This window comes from Equus caballus, chromosome 2 (genome assembly GCF_041296265.1).
Source record: "Equus caballus isolate H_3958 breed thoroughbred chromosome 2, TB-T2T, whole genome shotgun sequence".
NCBI lineage: Eukaryota > Metazoa > Chordata > Mammalia > Perissodactyla > Equidae > Equus > Equus caballus.
Genome location: NC_091685.1, coordinates 110,565,758 through 110,583,131, shown reverse-complemented (window position 1 = coordinate 110,583,131; position 17,374 = coordinate 110,565,758). Strand labels below are relative to the sequence as shown.

The 17,374-nt window shown below is 38.8% G+C and overlaps 1 long non-coding RNA gene across 2 annotated transcripts in view; it reads left to right on the top strand.

The window, feature by feature from the left end:
- Window positions 1-17,374, top strand: part of LOC106782887 (uncharacterized) — a 138,613-nt gene that overhangs the window by 14,532 nt on the left and 106,707 nt on the right. Inside the window, exon 1 of one of the 2 annotated variants that reach the window (XR_011436124.1) lies at window positions 9,944-10,023. The exons of the other annotated variant lie outside the window; for it this stretch is intronic. This is a non-coding gene — a long non-coding RNA (uncharacterized lncRNA). Of the gene's footprint in view, window positions 1-9,943; window positions 10,024-17,374 lie in introns of those variants that run through there. 2 annotated transcript variants of the gene reach the window in all.

The window sequence follows — 17,374 nt, the reverse complement described above, 5'->3', positions numbered from 1 at the left end:
CAATCAAGATGATGCAAGAATTTTAACTACTTTTAATTCCATTATGGGGAATAGGTTTAAAGTTGCAGAAGTTCAGACCTGGAAGCTACTTTGAAGATCTTGTCCAATTTCTTCTTACACAGATAAGGAAATAGAAAGTGCCTCGGATGAAGCCACACAGTCATTATGAACGTCAAGCTGCAGGCTGGCTGTCATGTTGGGGCCCATGTTGTACTACAGTGACTGCTTCATGTACCATCTCACGGAAACCTGGCGCTTGGCCAGGTGTTCTGTGTACCTTCTGGCTTTGAGAGAGCCCCAGTTGGAATCCTTGTACTACCACTAACCTCTTACCGCCTCATTTTTTCTCAGCTGTAAAGTGGTGATAATAATCGTTTCTACCTTTTAGGGTTATTATGGAGATTAAATCAGATAGTCTATGTAAAAATTTAGCCCATAGTAAGTACTCTATAAATGTTAGTTGTTATTATTATTATTAGATTTAGTTTCATTAATGTAAAATATTTTTAAACCATTCTGTTGTAAATTCTAACTATCAAAACTAGTAACCTGTTATCAGTTCGCCCCATTCATCGAATATGTTTATTAAATGTCCACTATGTGCAAGACTCTGTTCTGGGTCTTTTGCAAAATAGAATTATGAATAAGAATTCCTGCCCTCTAAGGGTCTATGTGTGGCAGAATGTAAGTAACATGAAATGGGGACAAAAAAATGATAGAAGTAAAGTTTGGTGATATGATATATTATCTTGCTCTGTGTCCATCCTTCCCGTTACTAGCATGTCATTTACCATTTTTCCTTTATGAGTTTCTCTCCCAGCAACTTCACTGAATTTTTACAACTTCCAGTGACTTAAACTCTTGATCTTTCCCTAATGGAGACTAATCCCACTATGTTCAGGAAGACTGTTAAGACCATCAACTTCTTCCTGCCTCACCCCGGTACCGCCTTTTAACAGTCTGCAGCTTTCCACGTGTACATAGGAGCAAGATTACCTAATGGACGTTAGCATTTACAATCATTTCTGAGAGCATGATCGTCTGAGGATAAAGGCAGATTTTTCTTACTGAAAACTGGTATCAACATTTTTTCTTAAAGCTTCTGTACCATGAAGTTATAAAGAGCAGAAATATTCCTCCTTCTGTGGAACCTCCAGTCTTTTACCAATATTTCCATCCATTCTAGGGCCGTGATTCCTCCTTAGGCCTCATGTAAATTCATATTGTGTTCTTAACCTTTTCTCTTGGCTACTGTCTGCTGTTTTACCATCTACATTTTCTTTTTCTTTTTTTTTTGAGGAAGATTAGCCCTGAGTTAACATCTGCTACCAATCCTCCTCTTTTTGCTGAGGAAGACTGGCCCTGAGCTAACATCCGTGCCCGTCTTCCTCTACTTTTTTATATGTGGGATGCCTGCCACAGCATGGCTTGACAAGCAGTGCGTAGGTCTGCACGGGGGATCTGAACTGGCAAACCCCGGGCCGCCGAAGTGGAACTTGTGAACCCAACCAGGCTGGCCCCTACATTTTCTTTTTTTTGCTATTAAAAATGCCTGGATCTTTTGTCTTCAAGAAACTACCAAGTGGTCTCCACTCCTTTTTATTTGTAATAACATCTCATTAAGAAAGAGAAAATCGTGTTTACCTGCCTCTCAAGAGTAAGCTCATGGAATGTGTGTAAACATTTTATACCCATATTTCCTCACTGTCTGCCCTGCACCCTACCTGCCCCCCAGCCCCTGCAATCTACCATTCGACGGAAATCACTATACCATGGTCATCTTTTGTCTCTACCGAAAGTTTTTGCTTCTGATTTTGCCTTCCAAAATATTAATCATTTCTGGTCTGACATTAGTGGTCGCAGAGTTTCATATTTATCCTCACACACCCATAATTTTTTCTCTCTTCTAACTGAGTACTCCCAGCAATCCCTTCTTTTTTACCCTTGGAAATGCAACCTCTGACATAATTTCAAGTTATCGGCCATGTCTTGATGACTCATAAATCCATATATGTAGTTCTTGCTGGATTGGCCACATGTCCAATGTAACACACTGGTATCAGAAGCCTCTCCACTTGAAAATGCCAACACCTTAGGTTGCACCATATGAAGTTACCAATTTAGTAGGTTAAAAAATGGTCAAATAGCTACTTTCTATGATTCACCCAAAGTTATTGCTTTCTCCAAACCTTCATTTTCTTTAACTAGCCTCTTACTCTCATTGACAGTGCTGGACACTTGGTTGGCAGGTGTGTTATACTGGAGACATCTGCAGTGGCACCCTCCTCCATCCACCCCTCCATTTCCCCTCAGGAGAGACAGCTTCTAGCTAATCTCTGCTTTTTTCTTCTTCCTAACCATGTTATCCCTGGCCTGCCGTAATGAAGCTTACACGCCTCTTTTTATAATCTGATTTATGCCCAGGAGCACTGATTCTTAGGTAACATGCGTTTGTTTATTGTCCCTTCTTTGGAGGGTCCTTTGTATCTCTTGCCTGAAGTTGAAAATGCTTGTGCTTAGGGGCTGGCCCTGTGGCTGAGTGGTTAAGTTTGTGTGCTCTGCTTTGGCAGCCTGGAGTTCCTCTGTTCGGATCCTGGCCATGGACCTACACACCACTCACCAAGCCGTGCTGAGGCGGCATCCATACAGAAGAACTAGAAGGCTTACAACTAGGATATACAACGATCTACGGGGGCTTTGAGGAGAAAAAAATAAAAAGAGGAGAGATTAGCAGCAGTTGTTAGCTCAGGGCCAATCTCCCTCACCAAAAAAAGCATACCTTTAAAAAAAAAATGCTTGCGATTAGACACAAGGTTCTTTCTTTCTCACTTTTTCAGTGTATATCTCCTATTCAACCCTGGGTCTATTATTCTAGTTTAATAAACCACAGCTTAATTTCAGTAAGCTTCAGTTTTCTAATCTATAAATTGGGACTAATAATATTAACAGTCTCGTAAGGTTGTGGTTGGAATTAATTTAATATATACAAATCATTTAGAACAGCACTAGGGACATAGTAAGCCCTTATTAAATGTCAATTATGCTCAAAAAAATCGGAAGATTTATTATGTTGTGATGAGGTCAAATTTCTTTTGTTGTTTTCTATATTATTGCAAAAACAAAACAAAGCAAAACCACACTCAAAATCCACAGCTTTTAGAGGATTCAGGTTTAATTCTGGGTCTGTAAACAGCTTTTGGTTAATTCTTACTTGTCTTAATTCAATTTCATCCTCCTTAATTATAGTACTCTTTAATGATGATTTAAAAAAAAAAAATAAGAAAACAGGTACTCTTTAGGAGGTATTTAATATCAAGTATTCTAATAAAGGGTTGCTATGAAGAAAATCTTTTGGTAAAGGTGATTCTCAAACTTTAGTTTGCTGAAATGGCCCGAGAAACATAGTAAGGGATTTGCACTGCAGCAATGTCTTTGAAGTCTGGTCGCCTGCCTTTAATTTTGCAGTAACCGCCTAATCTCATTAGATTTCATACACTCAGTGTTTGCACTTGCACAAAAGCTGTCCAAACAAAGCCAAAATGTTGACACCACCGTCCTGTGATGGCATTTAGAATGAATATATTAAACACACTTGCACTAGCGTTGCATTAAGCTAAGAAATAAATTTTGAACTTTGAACTCAGCAGGATAAAAAAGCTTTACTTGATAGCTGAGCAATTGTGCTGTGGTGTGGTGTAGGGAATTCATTGTGTTGTGAAAGAATCCAAACTTGCAGACTTTCTCTGCATACAGTAGGCTCAAGTAAAGACGGAAAGGAAGGAACAGTCCTCAACTCCTGTTGTTAGGGACCTAAATGGAAGGTAAAGTGGGCTGGTGGATTTGCTTTGAAATTCAGTGAATAAACTTTGATTAAATTCACTTCAGAGAAGGGCTCATAATGAAAAAATATCTCCTAGTTAGCGTGTGAATTAGAGTATGTCTTTATTCAATTCCCTTTGCTAATTTACAAATTGAGAAATTTTCTTAAAAACTCTGGCAATCTTATCTTTTTTATTGAAGGTTTGGAAGCTGAAGATTATAAAGAGAGTTCAAATAAGACTTCTTTGTCCCTTCTCATAAAATGAAGATAGCAGCAAGGCTGGAACTGAGAACCAACTAAATCTAATGGCTAGGGGCTTGTAGTGGTTTCTAAATGGATAGTACCCAAAAGAGATAGATTTCCCCATAAAATATGTACAAATGTTTATAAACCTACATATCTGGAACAGGGCCATCGATTAGGAAGTATGTGCCAGCAGCTTTCAATCAAGGAAAATAGTCATCACAGAGTTCATATACTAAAGTTTGTACACGTTGCTCACTGAGTCTCAGAGTTCCTCAGTCCAATTGCTTTCACTCTTACTTTACATGTTTTTTTCCTTGAGTCTTTGCTTTTGGCTTATATTAAGGTCTGTGAAAAGAAACACTATTTGAAATATATTACACTAGCTATTGTCAGAGTGCCAGTGAAGACGTTGTCTATTCTGTCTTATATCATCCTTTTTATGAAGGCCATGAAAAAAGCCCACTTAGGTCTTCACGTCAAGAGTGGTAGTAGCCTTTCTGAAGAGCCATCTTGTTTTTATTTCCTGAGCCTTGTGAAGCTGGAACTAATTGGTCACTTTTCCATCTTTGCTCTGACTTCCAGGAAGCTTAGAGCTCTGTGTGCTACTTAGTGCTGGCGATTAGGGAGGGCTCCGGGGGGTTCAGTCTGTGTGCTGTTCACTCTTGGCTTTATTACTTACCCATTCTTGTTTTCCTCTTGTTCAAATTCCCTCAAAAATCATTTTCTTTTTAATTGCATAATTTTAAAAAACTGTCACGAATCCTTTGTGGAAAGGGATATGTATGTCTACACACATTCATAAATTCATACATTAATACATTCATAGATCCATACTTGCAGCCTGAATGATTATATGACTTCTAAAACCACAACAGATTAGGAGAGGAATGATTGCTAGAAAAGCGACGGGAAGAATGTCAACTCATATGACAACTGACAAGCCATTGAGAATCCCAGAAAGCTATCAAAAGAGACAGGTGTGGGAACTCAAAAAGCACAGCTGCCTGAGAGCGTGCAGTGTGGGGCTGAGAAACCCTACATGTCTGTCTAGTCCAAGGATGGGTGATATACTGAAATTCTGCATCTGCTGTGATAAAATGGCCTCACCAGGAAGACACGATTGTAATATATTCCATATACTTTATCACACAAGGCAGTGTGCTGCTTACTATTGGTTAGAAAGATGCTCCTAAAAAAATTGGGTCTCTTTAAAAAACTAAACTTCAGTTATTGAGAAAATTAACTTTGCAGGAAAAACCCTTACTTCTCAGTGAGGCTGAATTAAGATGTTCTTACAAAAGCATCACATGTAAAACGTCTATTGCATGACCAGGTTTAAAATTATTATTTGCTTCTGAACAAACCACAGCAATAAGCGCATTCTAGAAGATGGTCTGCTCTTTTGCATGACCTGAGCTGACCTGCCATCAATGACAACTTTAGCTCATTGAGGGTGAGACTGTGAGGATGATTCAGCATCCATGAAGGGGAGGTTTAGTTACCAAGGGCTGAGTGGGAGGTTAGTTCAAATGTAGGTTGGATAAGAGCAAACCATGGTCCCTCTCTTTGTCTCAACTACTTATTCTTTTCATAAGATGCTACAAGGTCCTTACCTTTCTGGTCTGCAGAAAGAGGAATGCATGTTGCAATGAGAGACAAAGGTACTTGTTTCTCACTTGCGAATGAACAAAGACAATAGAGACAGTACCTGAGCTCACGTGGCATAGTGCTTAAAAGGATGGACTCTGGAGCAGAATTCCTGGGTTTAAATCTTGGCTCCACTACTTCCTAGCTGTGTGGTCTTAGACAAGTTACTTGACTTCTCTGTGTCTTAGTTTCACCAGCTTCAAAACGGGACAGTGATCTCCCATACCACAAAGGGTGGTTGTGAGAACTGCTATAAGTAAAGTGCTTGAAACAGTGCCTGACTATATTAAATATATTGTATATTATATAAATGGCAAATATTGAATAGTACCACTAATTAGTTAATTATTAAATAATGTTAAATATTACCATTGACATCAGAAGAAGGGAGAAATTTATTCAGCTTCTAAGGTAATGTAAATTACCCCTTTCTCTTCACATTACATTAAATTTTCTCTTCACATTACATTACATTTGCAAATATGTTTGTGAATATCCTTATTCTATTCTATTTGCGTGCTTCTGAAAACAGTTAAAAGGCAGTAGAGTGTGGAGAAATAGATTTGTGTTTTGGCAGTAGAAGTTGTTAGGGTCTATTAAGAATAATTCCATATACCAAACCATAGATCTCACTTTTTTAAGTGTGGCTTTAATCTTATTTTAAAAGTAACATAACCACATTAAGAAAATTTGTCGATTCTTTATTTAGTTCAACCGCATGAACGAAGCCACTATTCTGGAATAAGCTACATGTTGGGTTTCCATCCAGTCTCTTTTTTGTATATGGGCATGTATGGGTATGTCTATGTGTTGATAACAGTGATTCTCAAACCCTTTCTTTCCTGCCATACTTAATGAATGATTGCTTAAACATACTTAAAATATTCCTATAAGCATTTCCTAGCACATTGACTCTATTCTACCAACTTCATTGAAATGCAAGTACAATCCTTTACAGATTTGAACATCTCAATAGATTACCTGCAAGTGAATGTCAAGACGTTAGCTCATTGCTAGTTAAATGGTTATAGTAGTGCTGATCAGGCACATTTCTTTTCTCCTTTTTCACTTAGTATTGTTGATAAGCATTTGCTGTGTAATTATGAGTTTTAGAAATTATTATGAAAATCTCTCAAGTGTACACACACACAGAAAAGGGCACGATAATGAACCCTATGGACCCCTCACCTGGATGAAACAATTATCCACATTTTGTCACACTTGCTTCATCTTTCTTCTCTCTTTGATGGAAGCATTTTAAAGAAATCCCAGGCATTGTGACATTTTGGCATTTCACCCCTAAACATTTCAGCATGGGTCTCTAAAATAAGTAATTTTTCATGTAACCACAACAACTTTATCACAATTAACAAAATTACACCTAACTGAGGCCATATTCATGTTTCCCCAAAAGACTCGGGCCGGATGTTCTAAATTGGTTTGTTTGGTTCAGAATCCAACAAGATCCACACATTGCATATGGTTGTGTGTCTCTTAAATCTTTTTAATCTAAAATCATGTCATCCAACCTGGTAAACACCGGCCGCGAGTGACTTCTTGAATTGAAATTAATTGAAATTAAATGAGATTAAGAAGTTCAGATCATAAGTCACACTAGCCACATTTCAAGTGCTCTGTAGTCATGCATGTGTAGTGATTAGCATATCGGATAGTGCAGATACAGAACATTTCCATCATTGCAGAAAGTTCTATCGGACAACAGACTCTAGAAGATTACCCTCTCCCCCACTTACCCCCAGATCGCTGAATTATTAAAGACACTAGGTCAATTGTCTGTAATTCTGGATTACTTACTTACTTATGGACCATTTAACTTGTTCTTCTCAACCTGGTATTTTCTGTAAATTGGAAGTTTTATCTAAAAGTTTGAGTAGATTCAAGTTCAAATATTTTATTTTTATTTTTTTGACAGGAACACTTCATAGGTGCTACTGTGCTAGTCATGATTTTTATGATCACTCGTTTTCACTGAGTGTATACACAATAATATAATACTTGTTGTATTTTATTATTGGGTATTTAGTTTGTTTCCTTTTTTTTAACTTTATATATAGTATTGTCCCAAATATTTCTGTGAATAGAGATTTTTCTATATTTTCTATATTTAATTTCTATATCCTGAGGTATTTCTTTAGGATAAATGACCAAAAAAAGAAATTTTATGTTAAAGCTGATAGTAGTTTTATGGCTCTTGATACATATTTTTAGTTACTTTTTGAAAAGCTTGTGCTAACTGATGCTGTCCCCAGTAATACATGGGTGCTAACTTTACCACATCTTCTCCAGCATTGAGTATTCTCATGGAAATGGTCACAGTTTTTTTCATTTTAATAGTGCCTTACAATTTGAACCCGTTTTCCTCTGGGCCTTTCTTACTGCCTCCTGTCTGGGGCAGGCTCACCCCAGGGAGGCCCTTCTTCCCACAGTGTACAGTTTCCAATGTCTTAGGCTTGGAGGCAGGATGCACCAGGCGGCTTTGCCCTGGGCCCTTCCTGCCCAGATCCTTTGGGCTAATTATCCCCTTTCTCTCTTTATGATTCATTCTGAGCAGGCTTAGTGGTTAATCTTCCATTTCCAGTTTTATACTCTCTTCCTCCCCCTTGCCTAGATTTGAAACATCCTTTCCTTCAACAATTCAAATGTCTTGACTATTCATTTTCCCCTTTAGTTGTCAATTCTATTCCCTTGTCAGCAACAATTTTTATTCTTACTGGCTTAGTCAGGCTGTCTGCCCTGGCTTTCTTTATAAGTGTTTTTGTGTAGAATTTTTGCCTCCTAGGAAGCCCACTGTAGCATAACGTAATTAAGTGACAATATATGAGGTGCCAGGGCTTTACAAGCAGTTAATGACTGGTCTGAAGATTTATAAGCAAGAGGTGAAATCAAAGAGAGCCAAACACTCAAGTTCTATATAAATTAAAAAAAAACAACACATTAATGTGGTTCAAATTGTTGTTTAACAGATGTTTGAAAAGAAGTACATGAAAACATGCATATTAAGAAATCTTGAAATGCAGTTGCATATTCACTAACACAACTCCGTCTGTGCCTTGTGTTTCCTTTTCCAGTCTCCCCCATTTGTGTGCCTCCCATAACTTTCTTCAGCAATTCTTTTCCAGCCTACTGACCTCTGACCCCACTTTGATTCTTCATTGCTCCCTCTTACATTTTCAGTAAAAATAAAACGAATGTGGCTGAGGTCAGAATCTGACTCTTTATCCAAAGCTACACATGCAAGATGCTAACTAGTCCAGAAAATGTGTATCATGGGAAAGTTAAAATTACAGTGAGGAACTTAACTTTGGAATTTCCTGCCTGATCTGTCTCTTAAGTTAATGTTTTAATTTGGTGTCCTTCTTTGGCTTTACATGAAAAGTTGGAGCTGGGGTGGAAAAGAACAAATCAACAAACAAAAAACATACCTACATGGAACTTATTATGGCTGCGATGAATTAAGACCACACAACAGCGTGTAGCTCTCAGGTGGTTGTCCTGAGTGTTTACAAAATCTTAGAACATCGACCAGACTATATGACCAGATAGTTAGAAGGATTGCACTGCATATGTAGAGAGTGGTTTTGGATTCCTGATAGCTGTATCATAGCTTCAAATCTTATTTTCCATTTTCTCTGGAGCTCAGAAATAGGCATGTAGAAAGTGCTACTTTTTAAAAAATGTTCAGCCAAATTGGTACTCCATACACAGAACTCTCTGAAATGAATTTCCAATCCAAGAAACTTATCCCCACTCATCCCAAATAAATTTAAAGTGTTTGATCATCTCATACCAGGGTGGAAAAAAAGTTTATGGATTATATAATGAACTGTTTCCTTCTAAAGGCATCATCTGGCAGAAATTTATTAATTATAAATATGTAATAGGTGAAAATCCAATCAGGGTTATCAGAAGATGTGCAATTCACCTAGACTGTTTTAGCATTCAGCCTGTTCTATTTTTGATGTTGGAATTTTAGAGCAATCAACTCAGAAATGAAACTAAGATTTTGAGAACTTATCATGTTTTCTTTTAGGAGGTTATGAGAGCCAAGTCTTGGACTGCTGAGTGAGGGAATTGGGGTCTGTGGCTTTCGAACTCGTAACTGTGTTTAGTATTTAGTCCTGTTATTGGCTTAACTTTCAGGGCTTTTATTGCTATAGGGCCATTTTCAAAATGATGTTCCAGCAGGCTCCATTTACCTTTCCTTTCCAGAAACTTTTAAGGAAAAAGGATCTATTGTGAAGTACCAGTAAGCCTGAGTCCTGAGGCAGATGTGGATCATTCTGGTTCAGGTTTGTGGATGTTTCTGGCTCTGGGGAATTTGTTCATAGTGACTAACTTTACCAGGAATTTACTGAAAAATCAAAAATCCCACTTCTCTAATGTATGTAGAGACACATCTGACCCTGGGTCAAGGTCTTGCCTCATCTTAGGTAGGTTAGGATTGAGTTAGAGCCAAAATGTTTGGTGGTCTTTCGGGGGAATTTCTATTAATCTATAACATCCTAAAGGTTATTCTTCTCACCATGGATATTATATAGAAAGAAGTGAAAAATCCTCTAGAAGCAGAAGCATCTTTTAGTTAGTGTTAACGTTGTTGACACTTTCTTACTATGAATTAGTCTATTTTTTTTCACATATTGAGTCATGAAAAATTCCCTCCTATTAAAACATTGCCTCATCAGTAACACGTGGACAATTGAGCAGTGACGCTGCCCCAATGAGAGTGGACTGGACAGGTTAAGGGCAGGGAGTCAATGGGGCAGTGTGGTCAGGGCAACAACCGGGGCAGAAGGCTGCAGAGCCAACAGTGCCATAGTGCCAGCTCCTTGGGAAGTCCCAAAGACTCAGATGTGGTGGGCTCAAATTTTACCACTTGAAAGTACAACTATTGATCCAGAAGAGTTAGGGGGTAATTGTTTGTTTATTTAATTAATTAATTTATTCGGCCTTTTTCCCACCTCCAGTTTTATCGAGGTATAATTGACAAATAACATTGTAAGATATTTAAAGTGTACAACGTGAGGATTCAATGTACATACACATTGTGAAAAGATTCCCCCCACCAAGTTACATATCCATCACCTCACCTCTTTTTGGTAAGAACATTTAAGTTCTACTCTCTTAGCAAATTTCAATTATATGACACAGTGTTATCAACTATAGTTACCATGTAATACATTAGATTCTTAGATCTTATTCATCTTATAACTGAAAGTTTGTGCCCTTTTACCAACCTCTCCCTTTTTCCCCACCTCTAGTCTCTGGAAACCACTTTTCTACTCTCTGTTTCTATGAGGTTTTTTTTTGTTGTTGTTGTTAGATTTCACATATAAGTGATACCATGCAATATTTGTCTTTCTCTGTCTGGCTTATTTCATTTAACATAATGCCCTCCAGATTCCTCCATGTTATAAAAAATGACAGGATTTCTTTCTTTTTAAAGACTGAATAATATTCCATTGTGTATCTGTGCTGCATTTTCTCAGTCCATTCGCCTGTTGGTGGACACTAAGGCTGTTTTCATACCTTGGCTATTGTGAACAATGCTGCAGTGAACACAGGAGTACAGATACTTCTTCCAGATAATGCTTTCGTTTCCTTTGGATGTATACCCAGAAGTGGGATTGCTGGGTCATATAGCAACTCTATTTTCAATTTCTTGAGGAACTTTCATAATGTTTTCCATAGTGGCTGCACCAGTTTACATTCCCACTGACAATGTACAAGGGTTCCCTTTTCTCAGCATTCTCACCAGCATCTGCTAAGTCTTGTCTTAGTGAGTAATTGTTAAACAGGTCCTTCCTGGGACCCATAAGCTGGAGCACCTAGAGGGTATTTGAATTCCATATCTTGGATGTGGATTTCTTAGCCTCAAACTCAGGCATATAAAAAGTAAAAAAGAAAAAAAAGGAAGGAAAGAAGGAAAAAAAGAAAGAAGGAAGGAAGGGAGAGAAAGGAGTAATATTAATTTTCTGTAACTCAACCTGGACTCCTGTGGGCCTTTATTCTGAACGGCAGATCTGGTTTATTTCTGGTAAACTGTCAGTTCAGTGACATCCAAGCATTCCAGGGGGGAGCGCAGCTCAGGTTCCTCCTCTCTGTCTTTGTTCTTGTGTTGACTACTGCGAGTGGGGGAAGGGCTTACCGCTGTACCATGAAACCAGGGGGGAGCAGACTTCCAGTCCACGCCTTCCTCTGTCCTCTGTTGGCACCTGCTGACTCTAACATGCTTCTTTCTATTGTTGTCCATGACCCTCCTGCCATGATGCCCAGTCATAATTGCTCATCAGTGAGTTTGTTTCCCCCTTTTCTGTTCCACTAGACTCCTCAGGGTACCCTGCTCTTTCTCAAACACTCATCGCTGGTGCCACACAGACTTTAGGATGCTCTTGGAGTAGATGACTCTACTCCCATCCTCCCACTCCGCCTAGACGGGCCCAGCTGCCCTTCTCTATGGTGACTGCTTTGTGCGTGCAGGACTCTTCGTGAAACTTTTTCCCCTAACTTCCCTGGGGAGTTAGGCACCTATTTCCTCTTTCTTTAGACACTCTCAAACTTGTCTGGGTTTTTCATTACCCCTCTTCACCTGAGGACACAGCACAGGGTGGGACAAAGTGATATTTTCTGTCTGAGAGATTCACCAGAGCTGTTCACTCAGTTGCTCAGGCCAAAATCTTCAGATTCATCTCTAATCCTCTCTCACATCCCATATCAATTAAATCAACTGCTCGTGTTGTCTTTATAAACTATGTAATTTTTAAATTATGTCTGTTTCCCTCACTTGAATGTAAACTCCATGAAAGCAATGAACTCTTTTTATTTACTGCTGTATTCCCAGAAGAGTGGGATATGTGAAAAACAAATTGTCTAATGAATGCTTGAACAAATCTCCTATTATTGAACTTATAAGCTGTTTCCTTTTGTTATTATAAACTATATGTATGGACATCTTTTCAGCTATTTCTTAGTACTCAACTTTTCTAAGTGCAAGTTCCTAGAAATAGAATTTCTAGATTGAACTATGTGCATCAAAAAAAATTGATGTATATTGACAAATTTTCCTCCAAAAAGTTGACATCACATTACACTTCTAGTAATAATACATGAAAATGCTCATCTTTCCGACTCCTCAGCAATACTGGGCATGATCCTTCAAAATCTTTACCAAGTTTTTAGTTGAAAAAAATCTAGGGCTGGCCAGGTGGCATAGTGGTTGGGTTCCCACACTCTGCTTCGGTGGCACGGGGTTCGCCGGTTTAGATCCTGGGTGCAGACCTGCACACTGCTCGTCAAGCCACACTGTGGCAGGCATCCCACATAGAAGAGCTAGAAGGATTTACAACTAGGATATTCAACTATGTATTAGGTCTTTGGGAGAAAAAAAAAGAGGAAGACTGGCAACAGATTTTAGCTCAGGACCAGTCTTCCTCAGGAAAAAAAAATCTGACTATTTTAATTTTCTTGTACACATTTTTGATATTCTTAATTCAGAGTAAAATGTCCTGATTTTGTTGTCAGATTTTGGATGGATTGAGATCACACCACTTACTACAGACTATAGGGAAGACTTCATTATTGCATAGTACTTAAAAATAAAATAAAAATAAAACGATTACTCCTCTCAAAATAGAACTTCGTCACATCAGCTCTGGAGACTGCCTCCAAATGGACCCATACTTGTGTGCATTTATTAGTTTTGGAAAAGATTTTATAGAGGTATCTGAGTTTTACTCACTCAATTCTTCGTGCTTTTTTTTAATACCAATTAATGACAAAGATATACGTGTTTTGCTTAAGAAAACTCCATATATGAGAGTCTAAATGGTTAAATTTTGGGGAAAGGGAATACTTATTTTATTAAGAACTCCTGCACATAGTAACATGCCTCTTAAGGGAAAAAATAAGTTTACAAACAATGTTTTAGCTGTAATGGGTATAATGGGATGAACCTGGCCTTTGTGCTGTGTGTGGGAGTTCCCCTCCCAGGATACTGAAAACAGAATGGGACAGAAGCATTCCAAGCCACCCACCTGTGTCTGGCTCAGCAGATTTATGTACTTTTGGCTAATAAATTTGTCCATATAAACCAATGGACCCTTTCCATTCTCTGTGCCTCGTGGATCCTGAAGAAATGACCTCTGTCTCTAGCCCTCTGAGCCCTGAAACCTTTGAAGAAAACATTAATTTACCAGTTTCCTCTTTGTGCTTTACTCTTCTGTCAGAGAAGTGTGGAAAGTAGGAAGTTCAGCTAGAAGAGTATGTGTGTATGTATGTGTTTGTAAACTCTAGGTTGGAGAGGCTGAAGGTTTCAAGCAAAAAATACAGCACTTCAGTCATATATGGATTATGTGGCTTCTATTATTTAGAACACTGGAAATACCTAAAAATTGTCATCTTGTTTGCCTACGAGCATCCACACAGTTTCCTGGTTATATTTGACCAAGGAAGATTTCAGCATTAGACTAATTTGCACCAGCATCTGTTCGTATATTGTCAAATTAATAGTTCTTGAAAGAAAGAACAGTCATGTAGCTCTCATTTGCCTTTTTTGGCTTGTACGTGGATTTTCGTAGACTGCAATGGAAATACTGTGAACAAGGATTATCTCTTCAGGCTTAGGTGTAAACACTAGAGCTTACTGTAATAACTTGGATCATGCACCATCCTAGGAACTAGGGTTATTTCCTCAAGACACTTGAGTGGATGGATCAGTTGCCAAGCAACTTGCATTCTTATGGGGCCAAGCTGAGGAACAAAAAGGCACCAGGTGGTAAGACAGAGAAGGAAAATGACAAAGACACATGGAAAAATAAAGCCTCCATCTGGGAGCTATAGTGCATAACCGTTTAGAAATTTGGAATATGTTCCTCCTTAATAATTCATTTCAACAGCTGTCGATCAATGGTTATCTCTTCTATGTCTATGAATATCTCTCCACTCATCCATCCATTCATCCAGCCTGGAAGACTGATTCTGAGATTAGAAACTACAAGTAGTAGGCCAGAACTGTCCATCTTATATTAACTGCTTTGCCAATAATTATTGTTCACTAATTTATTATCTATTCACATAATTTCCTCTGTTCCTTTTCCCTCCCTCTGTGTCTTACACATTTTCCCTCTTCATCTCCTCATCACCTGCTTTCTCTTTCTGTTTCTCTCAGGACTCATTTGATAGATGGGACTATTGCTTCCTTGCTAGTTGGTGCTTAGATGCTCAACTTAGGAGGAGATATAGATTCCTGTAGAACATTGTCAGAGCAGGCCTCATGTCCCCACACTCTGTGAGACCTTTCTCCTCGACACCTATGTGCTGAAACTTAATATCCTGATGTTCAAGAGGAAAACAATGGTGACAGTCTGAAATGTCAGAGGTTATGATATATAATCACACATGAAATCGACTTCGCATATTTTAAAACATAAATCCGTTCTATTTGTTCAAATACACTATAAAAATAATCTTTTTCTCACTATAGAAACTAAAACTAGAGAAAAACGATGAGATCCTTCTTTTTGAGAGATCTTTCAGCATTACATCAGCTTGCACTCTTCAGGCTTTGGGCTTTTTAATAGGCTGCCCCAGGACCACGTCAGAACAGGAATCCAGTTGTTTTCAAGAATTTCAAGGAAAAAATGTACAGTCTCGTTCCGGACCATGTCTAAAGAAATAAAGAAACTGTTATTTAGTGCCTACTGTATGTCTGGCATTGTGCTAGTCGTTTCTTGATAGATTTTAAAACTTAATCAGCAAAAATCCTTGTGTTGTGGGTATTATTGTCCTCATTTTAAAATATGAAACTAAGGATTGAAGAGGCTAAGTAACTTGTACAAGGCCCCTTAGCTCCCCCAAACCAGAGTTTCTGCCCTCTGTATGTTTAATTGTACTAAGCTACACTACTGAGGCAATATTTCCTCTTAAGATGCAAGTAAACCAATAAAACAAGTTTAATGGGATGTACAGTGTGGGTGCTTGTTTGGTTGGTAATGGTTCTGAGGGATGTGGTGGGGATGGGGAGTATGTCAGTAGCTGTTGGAGAAATGGGTGGGGAGAGGTGAATGTTTGTATTATGGGAACCTTTCCCACTTCGCCTTTGGTCTTGGACCATCCATTCACACTAACGTTAGCTCTCCATATTTAACTATTCCTTCCCCAGCTTTTTGTCCCTTTTAATTGTTTCTAGTTTTATCACCCTTGGGCCCTTGTCTGCCATTTAACTACTGCAGTGGATGCAGTTGCTGCTTCACCAGGACCCTTGGGACCCCGTTTACCTTTGTTTGCGTACCCCTCTCCCCGACCTTCATGTGCTTCTGCTGCTAACGAGCCATACCTGCACCTCTCTTCAGAAGACTGTCTGTCACTGGGGCCCCCACGTCAAGAAAGCCAGAAGTGCCTAGAAGTTTACATTGATTCTCTTCCTTGTGTCTTGGTGGCACTTAAGCAATGACTGACTGATATAGGAGTATGAAAAACCAATTCCCTTGCCTCCCATCTGGATAACTTACTCTTGGTTATAATTTTCAACTTGGAAGCTCGTCTGTCAGATTCGTTCAAGGCTGGAACTTTTCCTGAAATTACACTCTTCCTCCACTTCTCCCCCTGCTCCGTTCTGCTTCTCCCAGTCCCTTTGCAGTTCTGTCTGAGAGAACTTTCCTAATAGATCATTTGCACAGGAGTTTTTGCCTCAGATTCTGGGGAACACTCAGATTTTAAAGGGCTGATGGGTAGAGGATCTGAGATGATACTGTTACTTGGGAACCCAAAACACTCTCCTGGCTTCTCTGTTAGAGTGAGGGAGAATGCAGGTCAGGTGATAAATGAAGTTCTGGCCTAGGCCCGTCTCAAATTGGGTCCAGTGGATCTCTGGACCCATCTGGTAGTCATTTTCCAATTTCCTGACTGAATAATCAGGGTGGACATATTTAGCATCTGGTAAAACGCGCACATTGGCTCCCTAACCTGTGGAGTAAGAGCTATTTTAACAGAAAAGACCAAGTAGAAGTCACCCCAGGTCAAGATAGTAAATCAGAAATAATTCTGTCCCTCAATCCCTGTGTGAATGGCAGAGATTAGCACCATCCTCAAAGACTTAAAACCAACATAGATGGTCAACCTATTTATATTTCCATTTATACATCATTCTACTTCCTGCAGAAATCAGATGAATCCCAGCAGGTGACAGTGGACTACCAGAAACTTAACCAAGTGGTAGCCTCAATCCAGCTGCTGTGCTGCATGTGATATCTTTACTAGAACAGATTTACACTGCTTCTCATTGGTAATATATGGTTATTGAGTTGGCAAACGTATTCTTTTCAATACCTGTTTGAACAAGGATCAGAAGCAGTTCACCAGGATGGAAAACAGTACATTCACAGACTTTCTCTAGGCCTAAATTAACTCTTCTGCTTTCTGTCATAATATAGTTTGAAGGGACATTGATCATCTAGACATTCTGCAGAACGTCAATTTGATTCATTATATTGGTGGCAGCATGTTAATCATACATGAACAGGAAATGACAAGTGCTTTGGATGCCCTGGTAAGACACACATACTATAGAGATTGAGAGAAAGTTCAAAGATTTAGGAGTCTGCCATATCAGTAAAGCTGTTAGGGCTCCAATAGTCTGGGGCATGC